General features: G+C 40.8%; 1 protein-coding gene and 1 long non-coding RNA gene across 2 annotated transcripts in view; one reads left to right on the top strand and one right to left on the bottom strand.

The window, feature by feature from the left end:
- Positions 1-22,343, bottom strand: part of LOC307247973 (exostosin-1) — a gene marked incomplete at both ends in the record, with an annotated part of 239,236 nt that overhangs the window by 124,816 nt on the left and 92,077 nt on the right. The window lies entirely within an intron of this gene.
- On the top strand, positions 13,667-14,574 carry LOC307248213. The gene is made up of 3 exons (XR_013844765.1): positions 13,667-13,705; positions 14,225-14,264; positions 14,392-14,574. It is a non-coding gene; the product is annotated as an uncharacterized lncRNA (long non-coding RNA).

Here is a 22,343-nt window from a genome sequence, read left to right on the forward strand (position 1 = left end):
AAAGAAAATTAAAATTTTCTGTCATGTGTCAATGAGAATGTCAAATCATTCTTGTAACCTATTTGTCTCACATAGGTCAAGATGACTCCCTCATTTGTCCTAGAGTTATTGTGCTGCACTGAATGATAATCTATTGTCACCCTCCCATTGCAGCTTTCGCAACCAACTATCTGATAATGCCCTATCAGCGACTGTGACACGGGGCATTTGTGGCAAAGCAGTGTCATTGATGTATCAGTTCAGAAAAACAAGAAGTCCTCTGAAGGTTTATGCGTGGAGCACACCATCAAGTTAGGAAGATCATGGGTTCTCAAACATTTGGCTGGCAATCCCTGAAGAAAGTCAAAAAGTCTCGCAACCTAGTCATTTTGACTTGCCGATGTTCAATCTAACATTACGCGTACAATCTCCGTGGATTTGGCAACCCATGTGATAAAATGATTGCCATTCGTGCAGTGTCTGTACTTATTTGTGCAGTAAAAATGAGTTTGTGCCGCTATGGCTTTTGATACAGTATATTATTATATTATATATAAACACGTTATATTCCATGAGCTGTTATCTAACGTTCCACCCCATCATCGTCCATTTTCCTTTAAAAAAGTCTTTGTGGTAAGGGTGACCAAACATCCTGATTTTTGCAGGACAGTCGCGCATTTGGTCCAATTGTCCCACAACCAGATAGAATGTCCTACATTTTGACCAATTGAAGCGTGTAAATTTAGATATATACATTTCTATCATATTGACATTAATTCCCGTACGTGCTGCGGAGAGAGTCAGCGCAGCAGCAACTTTTCTGACAGAAAGGTGTCTCCTCTTCTCCTGCGCTGACAGGTACAGGAGTGGGAGAGTGAGCTGCTATGGTTACAGGGACGCACACACACAGTCACGCGTGCAGTGTTTCTTTTGTTGATTTTACACCAAAATTAGCGGGTTCACCCGGGTAAACCCGCTAAAATTGGCGATAGGCACCTTTCGCGTTGCCAGGAGAAATACCGTTTTTTTCTGGTGCGTCACGTTCGATGTCACAAACATGTCGGAAAAGGAGCGTGTCATGGTTCCAATGTGATTGAGAACAAAACAATAGAGGAGACAGCAATTAAACAAACAACAAGGGTGCGTGCACCGGTCCTTCAGCGGCGTGGAGCGGAGATGCTCCTCCGGTTCAGAGACTGGCTTGGTGCGGTGCTGTAGTGACTAGGGGCCCGGCGGGGAGTGTGGGGGTTCTCCGCTGTGCTCCCCACAGAGCGATCCCCACACTCAAAACATATCATGGTCCCCCATGCGGGAAAAAAGTCAATAACTTCTGGGTTTGATTTCTGATTCTATTTTGGATAGGTAAAGGGGCCAAAATTTGAGGCTCAACCCAGGTGCCCTGTTTACATCAGAGCTACATCAGGACTGAACCCTGGGTTTTACCTTTCCCACTGATGGTCTCTCTTGATCTCTCTAGGTTTATCTTATGGAAAATATTGGCTAATGAAAAGTACTTCATTGTGTATCAACTGAATAACTCAACTGAGAGAATTTTCTCTGTAAAAATTATATAATTTTTTAGGTTATTTTAAATTAATTTAAAAAACCCATTTTCCCTTTTTGTGTGCATTCAGAAAATCATCTGGCGACCCCCAAAAACATTTGGCGACCCCCCTCATCCTACAAAGGGGATTCAAAATGTGTTTTCAAGGGCCCTTTCTTTGAATAGTATTGCCAAGTACAATACTTAATTTTGAGGTAACAAAATCACAATTACAATTGCCACTCACACGGTCATTCATATTAGGTTGATTTCCAATGAGCAATATTATGTCAGCTATATAAGAGGTTATTGTACTTTGATATGTGAGTTTTCAAAGCAACATGTTCCGACCGCAGAGGCCAAATGTTGAAGTGGCACCTGAATTGCAGAGCATCGGACAAAATAACTGTAGAATTATTATGTCAAGGGGAACAGTCTCAAAAATCATGAGAGCATGTTCCAAACAAGGACAAACTGCATGAAAGAGGTTCAGTGGTTGTGTCAAGTTAAAGTTCATCGACAGGAACAGAAGAAAACTTAACTGGAGAGAGGATAAATGCAAGAGAAGTACAGCCACAATAAAGCCCAATTGAATTTAATCAGCATCTCTGTGACTCAGTCTTTAATTAATTAATTGGGTTGTTTGTTTGTTTTTAAATTTTATTCTATTATTTTTAACCTGTGCTGTCAGCATGCTGGGCATACAACATAGAGTATTTGTATGCTGTTGCATCTTGGACAGAGTTAGTCTGCAAGTGGAGTCCAAGTTCTCAACCTGCAATACAACTCTTTATTAATTCTTAAACAATCAAGAACTACTGCAATAACTCTGTCCTGTGGATGCCCTGTAGAATGACAAGAGCACAGTTTTTGGTTGTATAGAGCCGCCACCAACTCCCCTCTTTGGTTAACTATTTTGCCATGTTTGGGTCTATAAACAACTAATCACTACTCCAAGAAGGGGAGAATCACCACGGGGGAGACAAATAAACATAGAAACAAACAACAGCATGTACATGGAAAAACATAAACATGGAAACAAACAAACATAGAAACAAAGAACAGAGCTAATTAGGTCCAGGAATACTGGAACAGCAATTGGGCACGTGGCCTCTTCCTGTCATAGTTATGGCAATAAATGAGGAAGAAAAGGAGAGGGATGCAACCAGGAGGGGGCTGGTGTTTCAAAGCAGCTGCCGGCAGCGTGCACGAGCCTGTAATGAGACTGTGTGTGTGTGTGTGTGTGTGTGTGTGTGTGTATGTGTGTGTGTGTATGTGTGTGTGTGTGTGTGTGTGTGTGTGTGTGTGTGTGTGTGTGTGTGCGTGCTTGTGTGCGTGCGTGTGTGCGTGCGTGTGAAGTGTCCACCGGTGAGTGTAAGTGACGTATCCCAATTGGTATAAGGTCGGTATTATTTCAAGGCACCTCCAACCAGCGGAAAGGGCCCGAAGCCACCCCTGTTGCATAGACTCCCCGGGGCTGCAGGAAAGCCCCGAGCACCCCGCCCTGCAGCCACAGAAGAGCCCCAGGCCACCAGAGAAGCTGGAAGTCTGTGGACGCCTGGCCCAGAGGAGCATAACCCAGTCCCAGGAAGTACGAGGAGACCCTGCACCCCTGAGGTGCACACATACAACCCACCCCCTTGTGCAGGCGCAAGACACAGCTGCCAGCGCAGAACCCCGGGCCCGCCCTACCACAGTCGCTCAGACGCCTCACTGACGGGGAGCCCCAAGCGCCCATCCACATAGCCGAGTGTGCTCAGCAGACTCCACTTTAAGAGAGTGGATGCGTTTAAAGCAAGCTGGAAAACATTTGGCAGCCTCCTCTGTGCACGACCTGGTCAATGTAGTGAAGACAAGCAATCCAGACAGTTTCTCCAACATTCAGAAAGTCCCTCTGTTGTCCCTTACACTGCCCCTGAGCAGTGCTGCATGTGAGAGTGGATTTTCACATCTCAATATAATAAAAGTACAGATCCTGCCTGTCAGTCTCTTGCCTCTCATCTCTAATGCACATCCTGTTGTCTAAGTTCACAGCAGAGACCTTTGACCCAAAGCCAGCTGTTGACTTGTGGATGCAAACAGCTAATCGCAGACTGAACCAGGTAGAAAGGAGCAGGCCTACTACATCTGCATCTTCTACTGTTTTTGAAATAGAGCTGCGTATATGCATATATTTGTGTGTGTGTGTGTGTGTGTGTGTGTGTGTGTGTGTGTGTGTGTGTGTGTGTGTGTGTGTGTGTGTGTGTGTGTGTGTGTGTGTGTGTGTGTGTTTCAGTGCTGGGGTCTGGGTCAGCCCGATTTTAGGCTTCCAAGGGGCCATAAAAAAAGTTTGTTCCGCAAAATTGAGGAAGTTGTGGAGCAGGAAGCATGAACTGAGTTGATGTAAACAGATGAGATACCATCAATATTAAGCAGTCAAGTAATCTCATATGATGAAATCAAGCAATGACACAGCCTGTCCATCCTCCATGCAATATGGTGTAATACTACTCAAAGAACCCAGAGGTAACCCTTAAAAGGCTCCCACGACCTCTCAACTGTCTGACCCAGGAACGTCAGTCCTCCGATATTTAAGTTTGATTCTCAATCAACTGAAAGGTAAATTCTTAAATCCTTCTTATATCATCATTACATTTATCATGTACAGGACACCTTATATATGTGCTTTGTTTCACATTGCTGTATCTGGGAATTAAATAGAAAAAAGGGACACAAATATTATATCAGTTATTCTGACAGACAACTCTTTAGATTTACTTTAAAATGATCTTTATTTATTATGCATCATTTGAGTTTGGCATCAGGGGTTTACTGCTCATCACTGCCGGTAAGATGTAAAGCCAACATAGGCATACTTAGTGAGATCTAAAGAGGCAAGCAAGCAGCAAAGCAGCTAGGGTAGGAGGGATTGGCTGCTTAAATATGCCGACAAATTAAGGTTGTGGAAGCGTGTGGTGCCGTGGAGTTGTCTGACAGAACTAGCTCTGCAAGCTATACTTCATTTATTATGTTTATTAAGTGTTCAATTAATGTGTTTTTTTGCAAATGTTAATTTTTTTGTTTTACTGTTTTAGGATGAAGTGTGCTGTGCTCTTGGCTGTCATGCTTCTTCTCTCACTCATGCCTGAACCCGGAGAGGCTTTCCTCGGTGGTCTTAAACATGTAATCAAAGGTGCAAGAAGGGGATATAAAGGTAAGACACACACACACACACACACACACACACACACACACACATAAACAGGGTAATTTACAGGAATCTGTAATAAAAATAGCAATTTGTTGAAATTAATTTCGCTTAAGGTGTTTCACACTCATTCAAATGAAAATGGGGGCAAGTTAAAACTATTTAAAGTTCATAAGTCAAAAGCCAGTGCTGTAAATACAATCAGCTGGACATAACTTTAACACATAACTTTAAAACTTTAACACACAGAAAATACTTCATGCAAATAAAGGAAATTTCATCAATAACAAAAATGTAATTCTCCTCAAGTCATTGGATTTGAGATTCTAGGTTGTGATGCAAAGAAAGCTTTAATTATTTATTTATCTAAATCACCACCTGGTGTTTGCTAGAGCTTTTGGAACTATACCTTGTGTACCTGAAGCAGGAGCTTTTGTTGAGAAACTTTAAAAATTCTTTCCATCCGATTTCAGATTACAGACACAATAAACGCATGTTCAAGATGTATAATCGGTAAGACCCTTAGATTTCTGTTGGCGCTCGTAACGTCAACTCCTTCTACTACTTCATATTTTCATACTGATATTCATCATAATATCGAGTGTTAATGACATAATCTGAATTTGTCTTTCCACTCCAGGTTTGGCAATCAACGGAACTCTTACAACAACAACAATCCTGGCTGGCAACCTGGCAACCAATTTGGTAACCAAGCTGGCAACCAATTTAGCAACCAATTTGGCAACCCACAGGAATATGGCAACCAAAATCAAATTCAATACTAAATATTTGACAACAATCAAAGATATGCTTCGCTCTTCAACTGACCTTGGTTTCAGTAATAAATGTTATAAGGATTTTTTGCCTTGCAACTTCAACATTTGAACTTTTTTCCATTAAATTTCTATTGTTATCCATTAAAGGTTGAATTAAAATTGCGCCTTGACTTTAATAATAAAGCTGACTGCATTTGTCCAATGGCTGTACTTTTGTCTGTGCGTGGAAAACACTGCAAATTCCTTTTTACCCCAAAATGAGATTACAGCAGATTTATGTCCCTCAAGTTGTTTTCTATCCCTCAATTTATTAACAAAACTGAGTTTGATTTTTTAAATATTAATTAAATATGTGTTATTGACTGATGACGTCAAACTTGCGATAACCAAAGTGCATTTTGGGTATAATCGCCATTATCAGGGTATTTTTTCATTGCCTTTTGTTCATAAGGCATTCCTGCCCTTTCATTTGTGAAATGGTACGCTCGTGTTGTGTGAAAAGCTGCAAATATAACATCCATGATGGAAAAGGTATAAAAGTTGAACAAAAGGCAAGATTTTTTAGGTTTCTAACCTGGAAAAAAGGCTATGGTCAGCAGGTAGACGACGTAAACAAAGGCGTGGGATGGCCTGGCTTGCAGCAGTGAGACGCAAAAACATCACATTCGCCAAGATATTTCCGTTCATGTTGGTTTGCTGTCGGCATTTTCATAAAGGTAAGTAAGAGAGAATTGTAGTTTAAGTAAGATTACTAATGTGCTGGTTTCTGTCTTCTAAAGTAGCTTGCATTAACATTAGATCCATGCATTGTTTTGGATAAGCAACTCTATTAACGTCAAACCACAGACACCCAGGGAGGGAAGCAGAAACAAGTTGATCTTTAAAAACTTTTCAGGTCGCTGCAGGTCAACCTGCAAAGGAGACGATGGAGAATGGGCACCATCCTGACATGTGGACCACGCAGACATTCCACACACGGACACTGCACACTCTGTCCTTGTGTTTTGCGTTTAAGAAGTGCATTTTTACACTGTCTTGCATGTACAATAAAGTATGTCAAGTATTGACATTTGTCATGAATGTGTTGTTCTTGGCTGTTTCCTTGTCATCAAACTCTTTGATAGCCAAATAAAACATGGAAAGCAAATGTGGTGAACACAGGTTCAGGTTTAATGATTAATTTATCTGCATTCTGCACACCAAAACCTCTCAGGTCATTCACTTTTCTCACATCCCATTGTGGTGTGGGGATGGGATGGTTTGAGCAGCCACACACCTGACCTGGATCTAGGTGATTGGGTCAGGGTGGCTGCATACCTGTTGCTCGTTGGTTGGGCTAACAAGCAACAGGTTAAAACCCCCATCCTCACACTCCCTTCAGAGAGGAGCCCTATCATGACGTGTGTGATCTGCTCCTGGCTAATTCCACCTAGCCTCCTCTCTACAATAAACTGGTGTCTACAACCCATCGTGGTTGCTGCAGCTGTTTCTCCCCCCGTCCTCTGCTGGACCTCGAGGTGCAGCTGCTGCCAATCCGGAGAGGGTTGGTGCTGGGGCCGTCCGTTGACCGCTGGTGGCCCCAGGGTGTCTTCGGATGAACCCACTGTGTTGCTATACCTGAAACTATAGACTCTGACACAGGGTTGCTATACCTTAAATCATAAAAATGCCGGACTCTGAAACAGGGTTACCATACTTTCTACAAACAAATGTACAAAAAAAATTAACAGGTCCCCTTCCAGAGGACCTGGGTTCCCCGGAGCAGCATGGTTGACCGGCCTCCTTCCACCATGGCACTGAGAGACTGACCCCTCCTCCCTTCCGGAGCGTTGGGCAGCTGCGCTGACTGCTGACGGCATGGAACGGACTTGGCTGCTGCGGGGGCTGCTTGGAGGGGAAGCCTGGCTGCTGGGCTGCTGGATGGTCCCGGCAATGCTTGCTGGGTGGAGAAGATAGCTGCCAGCGGTTACCTATGATGGTTGCTGCGCTGCTTCTCCCCTGGTCATCCGCCGGACCCCCTAGGTGCTGCTGCAGCCAGTCGGGAGAGGGTTGGCACTGGGGCCACCCGTTGAACCACTGGTGGCTCCAGGGCGTCTTCGGGTGTCCCTTCCCCCTGCCAGAGCGTCACCCGTACATGCCATCCAAGTGGCAGTTTCAGGGCCCACCAGCACAGAGACACAGACGACAGGGGGTTGTTAACACCAGTTTATTGTCGAGAGAAGGCTAGGTGGAATTAGCCAGGAGCAGATGGAGCATGTCATGACACAGGGCTCCTATCCTTGGTGCGCGTGTGGACGGGGTTTTTAAACCTGTCGCTCATTAGCCCAACCAACGAGCGTCAGGTGTGGCTGCTCAAGCCATCCCATCCACCACATAAGTATAAAAATAAACAAGTAACAAGTAAAATTTAATTCAAATTAAATATAAACTACATACACAATATACACACACCAGCTTTCACTTATACAGGTATGACCATGATGGATAATCTTACAGGGTAATCGCACGCATGATTGTAATACACACATAGTATTTAGGATAATATTACAAATATAAAATTGCGTTGTAAAGTCGATAATGGCAGAGATTGGATTGCACAGGATACGAGCAAGAATTGCACAGGATGGTTGCAGAGTATAGAAATTCAATTGCACAGGATAATTGCATTTGAAATATCGATTATATATAAGTCATTTTATACACAAGTTATTTTAAAGACATTTTTAAAACCCATTTTCCTTTTTTATTTGTACGTTCAGAAAATCATCTGACTCGGTACCTGCAGCCAGGCACACGGGCATTCACCGAGTCTCTACTCTCGGTTCACGTACAAAAAGAGCCGTGAGCTGCGAGTCACGCATGCGTTTCAAGCAGCTCAGCAACGTGCCCGACAAGCTCCTTCATTTTCTATTCAGTGAAAGCCAATTCGAAATAGTACACTAGTATGCCATTTTGGAAACAGCACAGGTCTTAATGTAGGCACAGGTAAACAGTGCAGTACGGGTTATGTCAGACTCTCCCAATCTTAACATGACAGCAAAAAAGAAGAAAAAGAATACATAAAAATCTATCTTAGGATATATGGTGGACATAGGTGTGTTGTGTGTGTTGGGTTGGCATCAGTATAAAACTATGAGAAAAGAAAATGGGCCTCAATCTCCAAGTCTGCCCAGTGTCTTTGGCTATTTGTGTGAGCTGTCAAGGTGAGGAATACAGTATAGAATATTAATAACTAATATTTACAAAAAAGGGGGCGATGAAGACCATAGATTGATAGGCTGAGTTGGTAATATATCTCAACATTGTGCATTAATAATCTCTCCATCTCTTTTACAACAGTTCAGTTGACGGTTGATCAAAAGCTGTCGTGGACCTCTCCTAGACAGCAGAGATAAGCAATACCTTATTAGACTTAGCGATGCGATGTGTCTTCGGTTGATTCAAAACCTTTGCAAATAGGTTAAACTGTGGGGGCCAGACTTTGTGCCTTCCACATTGTTCCCGAAAGTATTCTATAAATGTATGCCTTTTGAGGGTCTGCAAAGAAAATTAAAATTTTCTGTCATGTGTCAATGAGAATGTCAAATCATTCTTGTAACCTATTTGTCTCACATAGGTCAAGATGACTCCCTCATTTGTCCTAGAGTTATTGTGCTGCACCGAATGATAATCTATTGTCACCCTCCCATTGCAGCTTTCGCAACCAACTATCTGATAATGCCTTATCAGCGACTGTGACACGGGGCATTTGTGGCAAAGCAGTGTCATTGATGTATCAGTTCAGAAAAACAAGAAGTCCTCTGAAGGTTCATGCGTGGAGCACACCATCAAGTTAGGAAGATCATGGGTTCTCAAACATTTGGCTGGCAATCCCTGAAGAAAGTCAAAAAGTCTCGCAACCTAGTCATTTTGACTTGCCGATGTTCAATCTAACATTACGCGTACAATCTCCGTGGATTTGGCAACCCATGTGATAAAATGATTGCCATTCGTGCAGTGTCTGTACTTATTTGTGCAGTAAAAATGAGTTTGTGCCGCTATGGCTTTTGATACAGTATATTATTATATTATATATAAACACATTATATTCCATGAGCTGTTATCTAACGTTCCACCCCATCATCGTCCATTTTCCTTTAAAAAAGTCTTTGTGGTAAGGGTGACCAAACATCCTGATTTTTGCAGGACAGTCGCGCATTTGGTCCAATTGTCCCACAACCAGATAGAATGTCCTACATTTTGACCAATTGAAGCGTGTAAATTTAGATATATACATTTCTATCATATTGACATTAATTCCCGTACGTGCTGCGGAGAGAGTCAGCGCAGCAGCAACTTTTCTGACAGAAAGGTGTCTCCTCTTCTCCTGCGCTGACAGGTACAGGAGTGGGAGAGTGAGCTGCTATGGTTACAGGGACGCACACACACAGTCACGCGTGCAGTGTTTCTTTTGTTGATTTTACACCAAAATTAGCGGGTTCACCCGGGTAAACCCGCTAAAATTGGCGATAGGCACCTTTCGCGTTGCCAGGAGAAATACCGTTTTTTTCTGGTGCGTCACGTTCGATGTCACAAACATGTCGGAAAAGGAGCGTGTCATGGTTCCAATGTGATTGAGAACAAAACAATAGAGGAGACAGCAATTAAACAAACAACAAGGGTGCGTGCACCGGTCCTTCAGCGGCGTGGAGCGGAGATGCTCCTCCGGTTCAGAGACTGGCTTGGTGCGGTGCTGTAGTGACTAGGGGCCCGGCGGGGAGTGTGGGGGTTCTCCGCTGTGCTCCCCACAGAGCGATCCCCACACTCAAAACATATCATGGTCCCCCATGCGGGAAAAAAGTCAATAACTTCTGGGTTTGATTTCTGATTCTATTTTGGATAGGTAAAGGGGCCAAAATTTGAGGCTCAACCCAGGTGCCCTGTTTACATCAGAGCTACATCAGGACTGAACCCTGGGTTTTACCTTTCCCACTGATGGTCTCTCTTGATCTCTCTAGGTTTATCTTATGGAAAATATTGGCTAATGAAAAGTACTTCATTGTGTATCCACTGAATAACTCAACTGAGAGAATTTTCTCTGTAAAAATTATATAATTTTTTAAGTTATTTTAAATTAATTTAAAAAACCCATTTTCCCTTTTTGTGTGCATTCAGAAAATCATCTGGCGACCCCCAAAAAACATTTGGCGACCCCCCTCATCCTACAAAGAGGATTCAAAATGTGTTTTCAAGGGCCTTTTCTTTGAATAGTATTGCCAAGTACAATACTTAATTTTGAGGTAACAAAATCACAATTACAATTGCCACTCACACGGTCATTCATATTAGGTTGATTTCCAATGAGCAATATTATGTCAGCTATATAAGAGGTTATTGTACTTTGATATGTGAGTTTTCAAAGCAACATGTTCCGACCGCAGAGGCCAAATGTTGAAGTGGCACCTGAATTGCAGAGCATCGGACAAAATAACTGTAGAATTATTATGTCAAGGGGAACAGTCTCAAAAATCATGAGAGCATGTTCCAAACAAGGACAAACTGCATGAAAGAGGTTCAGTGGTTGTGTCAAGTTAAAGTTCATCGACAGGAACAGAAGAAAACTTAACTGGAGAGAGGATAAATGCAAGAGAAGTACAGCCACAATAAAGCCCAATTGAATTTAATCAGCATCTCTGTGACTCAGTCTTTAATTAATTAATTGGGTTGTTTGTTTGTTTTTAAATTTTATTTTATTATTTTTAACCTGTGCTGTCAGCATGCTGGGCATACAACATAGAGTATTTGTATGCTGTTGCATCTTGGACAGAGTTAGTCTGCAAGTGGAGTCCAAGTTCTCAACCTGCAATACAACTCTTTATTAATTCTTAAACAATCAAGAACTACTGCAATAACTCTGTCCTGTGGATGCCCTGTAGAATGACAAGAGCACAGTTTTTGGTTGTATAGAGCCGCCACCAACTCCCCTCTTTGGTTAACTATTTTGCCATGTTTGGGTCTATAAACAACTAATCACTACTCCAAGAAGGGGAGAATCACCACGGGGGAGACAAATAAACATAGAACCAAACAACAGCATGTACATGGAAAAACATAAACATGGAAACAAACAAACATAGAAACAAAAAACAGAGCTAATTAGGTCCAGGAATACTGGAACAGCAATTGGGCACGTGGCCTCTTCCTGTCATAGTTATGGCAATAAATGAGGAAGAAAAGGAGAGGGATGCAACCAGGAGGGGGCTGGTGTTTCAAAGCAGGTGCCGGCAGCGTGCACGAGCCTGTAATGAGACTGTGTGTGTGTGTGTGTGTGTGTGTGTGTGTGTGTGTATGTGTGTGTGTGCGTGTGTGTGTGTGTGTGTGTGTGTGTGTGTGTGTGTGTGTGTGTGTGCGTGCTTGTGTGCGTGCGTGCGTGTGTGCGTGCGTGTGAAGTGTCCACCGGTGAGTGTAAGTGACGTATCCCGATTGGTATAAGGTCGGTATTATTTCAAGGCACCTCCAAGCAGTGGAAAGGGCCCGAAGCCACCCCTGTTGCATAGACACCCCACGGCTGCAGGAAAGCCCCGAGCACCCCGCCCTGCAGCCACAGAAGAGCCCCAGGCCACCAGAGAAGCTGGAAGTCTGTGGACGCCTGGCCCAGAGGAGCATAACCCAGTCCCAGGAAGTACGAGGAGACCCTGCACCCCTGAGGTGCACACATACAACCCACCCCCTTGTGCAGGCGCAAGACACAGCTGCCAGCGCAGAACCCCGGGCCCGCCCTACCACAGTCGCTCAGACGCCTCACTGACGGGGAGCCCCAAGCGCCCATCCACATAGCCGAGTGTGCTCAGCAGACTCCACTTTAAGAGAGTGGATGCGTTTAAAGCAAGCTGGAAAACATTTACAGCCTCCTCTGTGCACGACCTGGTCAATGTAGTGAAGACAAGCAATCCAGACAGTTTCTCCAACATTCAGAAAGTCCCTCTGTTGTCCCTTACACTGCCCCTGAGCAGTGCTGCATGTGAGAGTGGATTTTCACATCTCAATATAATAAAAGTACAGATCCTGCCTGTCAGTCTCTTGCCTCTCATCTCTAATGCACATCCTGCTGTCTAAGTTCACAGCAGAGACCTTTGACCCAAAGCCAGCTGTTGACTTGTGGATGCAAACAGCTAATCGCAGACTGAACCAGGTAGAAAGGAGCAGGCCTACTACATCTGCATCTTCTACTGTTTTTGAAATAAAGCTGCGTATATGCATATATTTGTGTGTGTGTGTGTGTGTGTGTGTGTGTGTGTGTGTGTGTGTGTTTCAGTGCTGGGGTCTGGGTCAGCCCGATTTTAGGCTTCCAAGGGGCCATAAAAAAAGTTTGTTCCGCAAAATTGAGGAAGTGGTGGAGCAGGAAGCATGAACTGAGTTGATGTAAACAGATGAGATACCATCAATATTAAGCAGTCAAGTAATCTCATATGATGAAATCAAGCAATGACACAGCCTGTCCATCCTCCATGCAATATGGTGTAATACTACTCAAAGAACCCAGAGGTAACCCTTAAAAGGCTCCCACCCAGCCTTTGCAAATATAAAATCACAAAGACCTCTCAACTGTCTGACCCAGGAACGTCAGTCCTCCGATATTTAAGTTTGATTCTAAATCAACTGAAAGGTAATTTCTTAAATCCTTCGTAAATCATCATTACATTTATCATGCATACAGTACACCTAATATATGTGCTTCGTTGCTGTCTCTGGGAATTAAATAGAAAAAAGGCACATCAGATATTCTAAAAGACAACCCTTTAGATTTACTTTAAAATGATCTTTATTATGCATCATTTTAGTATGGCATCAGGGGTTTACTGCTCATCACTGCCAGTAAGATGTAAAGCCAACATAGGCATACTTAGTGAGATCTAAAGAGGCAAGCAAGCAGCAAAGCAGCTAGGGTAGGAGGGATTGGCTGCTTAAATATGCCGACAAATTAAGGTTGTGGAAGCGTGTGGTGCCGTGGAGTTGTCTGACAGAACTAGCTCTGCAAGCTATACTTCATTTATTATGTTTATTAAGTGTTCAATTAATGTGTTTTTTTGCAAATGTTAATTTTTTTGTTTTACTGTTTTAGGATGAAGTGTGCTGTGCTCTTGGCTGTCATGCTTCTTCTCTCACTCATGCCTGAACCCGGAGAGGCTTTCCTCGGTGGTCTTAAACGTGTAATCAAAGGTGCAAGAAGGGGATATAAAGGTAAGACACACACACACACACACACACACACACACACACACACACACACACACACACACACACACACACACACACACACACACACACACACACACACATAAACAGGGTAATTTACAGGAATCTGTAATAAAAATAGCAATTTGTTGAAATTAATTTCGCTTAAGGTGTCACACTCAATCAAATGAAAATGGGGGCAAGTTAAAACTATTTAAAGTTCATAAATCAAAAGCCAGTGCTGTAAATACAATCAGCTGGACATAACTTCAACACATAACTTTAAAACTTTAACACACAGAAAATACTTCATGCAAATAAAGGAAATTTCATCAATAACAAAAATGTAATTCTCCTCAAGTCATTGGATTTGAGATTCTAGGTTGTGATGCAAAGAAAGCTTTAATTATTTATTTATCTAAATCACCACCTGGTGTTTGCTAGAGCTTTTGGAACTATACCTTGTGTACCTGAAGCAGGAGCTTTTGTTGAGAAACTTTAAAAATTCTTTCCATCCGATTTCAGATTACAAAAACAATAAACGCATGTTCAAGATGTATAATCGGTAAGACCCTTAGATTTCTGTTGGCGCTCGTAACGTCAACTCCTTCTACTACTTCATATTTTCATACTGATATTCATCATAATATCGAGTGTTAATGACATAATCTGAATTTGTCTTTCCACTCCAGGTTTGGCAATCAACGGAACTCTTACAACAACAACAATCCTGGCTGGCAACCTGGCAACCAATTTGGTAACCAAGCTGGCAACCAATTTGGCAACCAATTTGGCAACCCACAGGAATATGGCAACCAAAATCAAATTCAATACTAAATATTTGACAACAATCAAAGATATGCTTCGCTCTTCAACTGACCTTGGTTTCAGTAATAAATGTTATAAAGATTTTTTGCCTTGCAACTTCAACATTTGAACTTTTTTCCATTAAATTTCTATTGTTATCCATTAAAGGTTGAATTAAAATTGCGCCTTGACTTTACTAATAAAGCTGACTGCATTTGTCCAATGGCTGTACTTTTGTCTGTGTGTGGAAAACACTGCAAATTCCTTTTTACCCCAAAATGAGATTACAGCAGATTTATGTCCCTCAAGTTGTTTTCTATCCCTCAATTTATTAAAAAAACTGAGTTTGATTTTTTAAATATTAATTAAATATGTGTTATTGACTGATGACGTCAAACTTGCGATAACCAAAGTGCATTTTGGGTATAATCGCCATTATCAGGGTATTTTTTCAAATGAGCATTGTCTGTGTGCGGCTCACGCATTCCTGCCCTTTCATTTGTGAAATGGTACGCTCGTGTTGTGTGAAAAGCTGCAAATATAACATCCATGATGGAAAAGGTATAAAAGTTGAACAAAAGGCAAGATTTTTTAGGTTTCTAACCTGGAAAAAAGGCTATGGTCAGCAGGTAGACGACGTAAACAAAGGCGTGGGATGGCCTGGCTTGCAGCAGTGAGACGCAAAAACATCACATTCGCCAAGATATTTCCGTTCATGTTGGTTTGCTGTCGGCATTTTCATAAAGGTAAGTAAGAGAGAATTGTAGTTTAAGTAAGATTACTAATGTGCTGGTTTCTGTCTTCTAAAGTAGCTTGCATTAACATTAGATCCATGCATTGTTTTGGATAAGCAACTCTAGTAACGTCAAACCACAGACACCCAGGGAGGGAAGCAGAAACAAGTTGATCTTTAAAAACTTTTCAGGTCGCTGCAGGTCAACCTGCAAAGGAGACGATGGAGACTGGGCACCATCCTGACATGTGGACCACGCAGACATTCCACACACGGACACTGCACACTCTGTCCTTGTGTTTTGCGTTTAAGAAGTGCATTTTTACACTGTCTTGCGTGTACAATAAAGTATGTCAAGTATTGACATTTGTCATGAATGTGTTGTTCTTGGCTGTTTCCTTGTCATCAAACTCTTTAATAGCCAAATAAAATATGGAAAGCAAATGTGGTGAACACAGGTCCAGGATTAATGGTTAATTTATCTGCATTCTGCACACCAAAACCTCTCAGGTCATTCACTTTTCTCACATCCCATGTCTCAGAACAAACATGTTTTTAAAACAACACTTGGACAAAAGTAGAACAGTAATGTGCACTTCTTGCTCCCGGACAATGTTGGCACATAAGGCCATAAGTCTTTTTGTGTCAGAAAAAGGACATAGGTGACCCACCGCAGGGAAACTGCGCTAGGTCGCGCATTTCTAAAATCACCACGAGCTGCCAAATAAGTTGCAAAAAAAAGGCTTTCTAGAAGGAAAATGCCATTTTTTCCAGATTTGTGTTCCGTTGTGGGTTTTTTTTTATTATCCCTCAAAGTATTTTCAAAACCCAGTTCGATTTATAAATAGTAGATAAATGGTAAACCGTCGAGTTAAATACTCCCGTTAGATTACCTGGGGAAACACAGTTCACTTACCGAGACACTGACACACATGGTATTTAGGATAATACTACAAATATAAAATATTGCGTTGTGAAGTGGATAATGGCACAGACATTGGATTTCACAGGATACAAGCAAGAATTGCACATGATGGTTGTACAGCATCAAAATATAATTGCACAGGATAATTGCAGTTGAAATATAGATATAGACAGATATAGATATAAAGATATAACATATGATATAAATATATAAACGATGACAGACATATATATAAGAATAATTGCAATTATGAACAATATGAATAATGTATATCGTAATATGTATATATCATAAAATATGTATTTATTACATTATATCAGCAAGAAAAACACCAGCAATAACTAGAAACGGCATAGCTAGGCAGTTGCACGGGAGTGGGTAGAACAACGACAACAGATCCCACTGTGTTCCCTAGCAGGTGCATGCTGTAGCCCCACACAACTTAGATGGAACCACACAACTGTGCAGTTTTGCTCACGTCGTCCTTGCTCGTCGTCCATCGACAAAGGCGCCACACCTTCTCAGCTGCCTTCCTCTTCCCGCACTTCTTTGGTACTGTGTTACAGGTTCAGAGGCCAGTTTTTGAACGTGATGAGAATCGTCACAAAACTCAATCAACCAACTTCCGGTGCCCAATTTGAATGCTGAATCCAGCTTGACAATTTCATTTGACGATTTACTGGGTTGGATATTGGACATGAAAACTTGTGTTGTTTACTGTACTGCTCACTGCAACTTAACCCGCAAAATGGCGCCTCTATGATGTCACAGGCGACACACATCGGCATGAGTTGAGTAACTCACCATAAGTTGTTGAACACACGGCAATCTTACGGTTCCCTTTGGTGCAAACATGCCGATCAAGATCATCCCTCGATATCCGCATTGATGTGAAATCAGTAGGTGAAACCATTTTGATAAAATAGGGTAATAAAGTGTATCGAATCGTGAATGAAACACGTCTTCTTTGCGTGAGGTCAGAGCTGAGGTCACTTCCGTAAACAATGTTTCAAAGAAACAACAACAAATAAACACCAGAAGCAACAAATTTCAGTTCTATGTGAAAACGTAATCTCCGTGTTGTTCTAGATTATGAGAAGAGGGTGGCATACGCTCTCAAAGATATAGACGAAATTGCAGAATATCGCCACACCCAGGAAAAAGCAATTCCCTGGTGATAGGTTTTCATGCGCCCGATCTGAAATGGGACACTTTCTTAAAGCTATCGTTGTTATAAAACAATAAATGCAGGAATAGGAATGTTTAGAAGTTACAGGAAATAGTGGGGTCATGCTGGTATTGTAAGCATGAACCTAGAATGAAAAAAAATGAAATAAAGGATTAACTTTAATTACATTACATTTGCATATTCCAATATTGTTTTAATAATTTATGATTCAAATATTATTTAAAAAAAACACATACAACCCGATCTCATTGATGAAGTACAGCACTATACAAGTTTAACCATTTAAAGGGCTAATTGTGTTTTTTTTTGTGTTTTTATTTCGTTCCGCAAAATTCTGGAAATGCTTCTAAACTTTAAACCCTGATTTCTCACAATGTCTGTTTTCAAAAACGTAATCTTTAATAAGTCATAGCTTCCAAAGCATCTGCTTGATTCCAACAAGTGATACCGTGTTTAGGAGTTCTGATTCTACACCTTCATATTCTGTGAAATATAACAAAAATCCCACATTTTGAAATGTGCCCCTAAAGTATGCAGTGGGTCACATACAGTACAATATACAGTATATACATATACAGTACAGTATATATATTTATACTGTATATCCACACACCTGTGTATATATATATATATATATATATATATATATATATATATATATATATATATATATACACACACACATATACTGTATATATATATACACAGTATATTTATATATATACATGGTTTGAATTACCCCCTTAACTAAGACTTGGATCCTCAAAAAGAGGTCAAAACAACTGATCATAAACATTACAAAATATTTGCCATATTCATCGCGCTCCGCAGAGCAGCAATTAGCGATCGCGTTTCTCGGTTCATGCTTATCTTAAATGTCCTAATGTACTTAGTAGACTTACATGCACACGTGTGATAAAAATTTGGTTTTCAGTTTCTTTTCCCCCATTTTAACACAATTTTTTCTGATAAGGCAATTCAACTATCACAATGAACAGAATGTCATTCGACATATCATTACAGAAAATAGTTAAAAATCAACATTTGACAAATTGTAGCGCTTTTAGTTTATTAAGCACCGACTATTGATGTTAGCTAAGTTCATATTTTATGAAGTCAATGCAACGGGCCCTACAAAATTTGTCAGCAAATGAAATTATGTAGAGGGATTTCGCATTCTGACTTGTTTGTCCACATTGATATAAATGTGTATATTTATGTAGAAAGGGACTTCCTTCCTGTGTGAGTATGCTGTAAATGTTTCCTGTTTGTCAAAGTGGGAAATCTTGGTAGCGTTGTCCTGCCTTAAGACTTGTAGCTCCTTCGTTCTGATTTTGACCTCAGTCTAGAAGCAGGCCCTGAACAATTTCAACTTGAAGTTTATGTTTTCCCATTTTGTATACACCTTTGGGTCTGAACAATCTAACCTTTTTATTTTCAACTTAACCTGTGTCTCTTGTGGCTTACCTGGACCCCCAGACAAAGATCGATAAAGTGGAAGTAGAATCTTTAGTCTTTTTGAAGTGGTCTAGATATTTCCATGCACCGGGTGGGAAGTTGAGTCAGACCTCCAGTTTTACTATGTCAAGGATTGCAGACATTAAGATTTGAGATTTATGATTTAGATCAGTTTTTAAATGACAATCCTCCTTTTAAATCAAGTGTTTCTAGCTCCGGGTACCTACAGTACACTGTGCCGGGCGCACCGCTGGCCCCTCTCATCTGTGCCCTCGGGGAAGTGGAGCGACTACGGTTTGTATGCACATTATTACATTTTTTTTAAATATTTTTATATATGTTACCAGGCAAAAAACATGTAATTACCGGAGCTAAAAGACAAGGAAGTGACGCACAGTAGTGCCGTAAGACATAACGCACATTTCCCTCAGATTCATACCCAAACCCCAAAGTTACATCGTGCTAGAACAGGCGTTCGACGGGTTGGGTGAGTGGGAATGAAAGAGGTGCCATTCTGCATATTACAAGTTAGTGTACCATCAAAAAGATTCTGAATCTGTTATTTTAAGGTCATAAAGTTGTAAAGTGTTGCTTTAAGCTCCCCTTAAGAAAATACTCACAGGATGTTTTTTTTTACGGTTGGCATAGCGAGTTTCTAGATGCTTTGAGGCTGAATATCTCTTTAGGTCACAGTGGTCAGTGACAGCTATGCAAATTTCTGCCGATAAGCAACTGTAATACACTGAGTATATGTCTGTTTCTGGATGTGCAAAGTTCCAAATTATTGACCTGATATAATTTTAAACATCATGAATTATGACTTCTGCCTTCCAGTTTCCACTGTTTTTTACACCACGGGTGTGGAGCCCGATAAGGTAGAAGTGCACAATCATTGATTGTATCAGTTCCAATTTCAGATGTACTGCTAAAATAGATGTCATTTGCTAAAAAAAATAAAGGAAGTGCATACCAAATAAGTGGACAAACAAGATGATGCATTCTAAATAAGCAAAGTATAACTGCTAAAGCTCGTTTCCATTACTAAGTCTGAGTACTGACACAATCTTCTTGTATCAGTTACCATGAAAAACCTGATTTAAATTTGTCCTTTAACATATTTACAGTCACATTTTGACTGTCAATAAAATTAATGGCTGAGAAAATGCCTCGCTTGCGCCTACACAGCGTTATTACCATATCATGGTTTGCTTATTTTACTACATATGTGTTGTTTGCGGGTCATAATGTTGATGGCTTTATAGTTTGTATTTGTTCTTTAGCTCAAGTTATGTTGCCCCTATAGTTTGCGTAATGCTTATTGGGCTTACCTTTACTGTTGGAACTAAAATAATTTATTTATTTAGCTTTTCTAACCATTTGATTAAAACAAAACTGGAAAACCTCCAAATTCCAAACTTTTACGGTTGGGATGGGATGAACTAATATCTATCCTTCTCCTAGTAACAGAAATATGAGAAAAATAATCACATACATTTAAAAACAATAAATATCCCATCAATTATAATACAATTGAGACAATAGACTAAGAAGTAGAGGAGAACGAAACAGGGTGACAGAAATATCATGCTGAGTAACACCTTGCAAGAAAACTCAAACTCGCACAAACCCCTAAACCCACGCCCATCCTTCTCTCCCTGCCAACATCCATATATAAGACAAGATTTATACCGAGCTACACTGTCTCTGACACAGGCTTCAAAGTTTTACTTATCGCTCAAATCTGCTGAAAGGTAAGTAGCAGCAATAGTATTTTAGCATTTATTTTTGCTCTCTTTATGACTAAAGAGAAATGCATAAAGGATAGGCCTTATTAAAATGTTGGTTCCCACGCCTTACTATTAAGAATCTTACCACTCTGCTGCAAGGATAAAGGCAACCTACTGTGGCCAACATAAGACTTAAGGTGTACTGCAGCAATTCCACAAAGTAGTTTTAAATAAGTGATATTGCTGTTATTCAAAACATCTTCAACAAAGTCACACAAGACAAGTGTATCTATAATGTGAGTTCCCCCTTTTCGTTTAGCCGCATGCAGGCCATGAGGCTGCATTTTGTAATCTTTTACACCAATAAGTGTCAGGGAAACATTTTTTTGTGCATTTTAATGACTTTGTCAAAGTCTAATTTTTAATTACTTTTTGTAGTAATTAAAACCATGGACAATTTATATAAATGTTAATTATTATTTTTTGTAAATTACTACAGAATTTACCTCTAATTGGGTATTATGAAATCCTTAAAAGTTACTCTCATTTATACAGCTCAGACCTGACGTTATTAAAGGGTGTGGCTTTTTCTGAGATGTGTTGGGATCTTGGTTTCAGGATGAGGTGCATTGCCTTGTTACTCATTCTGGTGCTGACAGCCCAAATGGTTGACCCTGGTGAGTGTTTTTTTGGTGTAATCGCCAAAACCCTCGGAAAAGTTATCAAGCTTGGTACAAGAGGTAAGTCAAACACTCTCAAAGCTAAAACAATGGGGAAGTTAACAAGGAGGGCACTTCCTCAGTTGATGTCATGAATCATAATGAGTGTTGGGGGTAACGCCTTACTGTAATCACATTACACTGGTCTGTAACAAGTGATATAACGTGTTACTGTTCCTAAATCTGTAGTCACATTAAAGTTAATAGTCAAACACGTATGTGATTACTTGCTTTAACCAAAATAAGTTCTATATCTAGATAATAAAAGAAGCAATCTCTGGCAACACTGAACAATCATGCATAACACTTGCATACGACATATAAAACTTAAACATAACAATTAAACTTAATAAAATAACTCCTAAAGTCTGACCACAGTGCATGCTGGGAAACAGGAAGGCACAATGCTTAACATCCATTGCCGGACTGGGTCCTGCAGCAGCGAGACGGTCCCAGAGTAGTAACGGCGTAATGTCCGATACATTACTTTTTTTAAGTAAAGACCCCAACACTGACCATAATCTATTTACAAAGGTGTACATTCACATGTAAAAGGTTGTATAACTGCCCCTCATGTAAATGTTGCCAGTTTGGCTGAAATTATCCATTGTGGGATGTAATCTTTTGAATATCTCATCTTTTTTTTTTTTTTTTTTTTTAGGTGTCAAAGGCGTCGGCAGAGGAGTAGGGTACAGTAAATACCCTACGCATTTAATCTTCATAGTATTAACCATAGTTAGTAGAAGTAGTAGTGGCTGTAACATAAAACAAAGGCATTTAATTCTCTAACCCTCTTTTACTTCCACAGGAAGAGGTTTGGCAGAAGACGCCGTAGAAGGTTTCGTTGGAGGTTCGCTAACGACGACGAGGAGTAATGACAAGCTATACTGCCTCCACCTCTGAGGTCTATCTAAAAGACTGCGTTCTTGAAATAGAGTTTTGGAGACGAGGGGTAGCCGAGCTTGGCTTTCTGACCAGATACCGTAGCTCTACAGTTGAAGGATCGGTTCGCTATTTTCTGACCCAGGCTTTATTAAAATGTTGGTTCCCATCATTTATTAATATTCATAGCGCAAACCCTTACGA

Source organism: Zeus faber (assembly GCF_960531495.2).
Source record: "Zeus faber genome assembly, chromosome: 2".
Taxonomy (NCBI): Eukaryota; Metazoa; Chordata; class Actinopteri; order Zeiformes; family Zeidae; genus Zeus; species Zeus faber.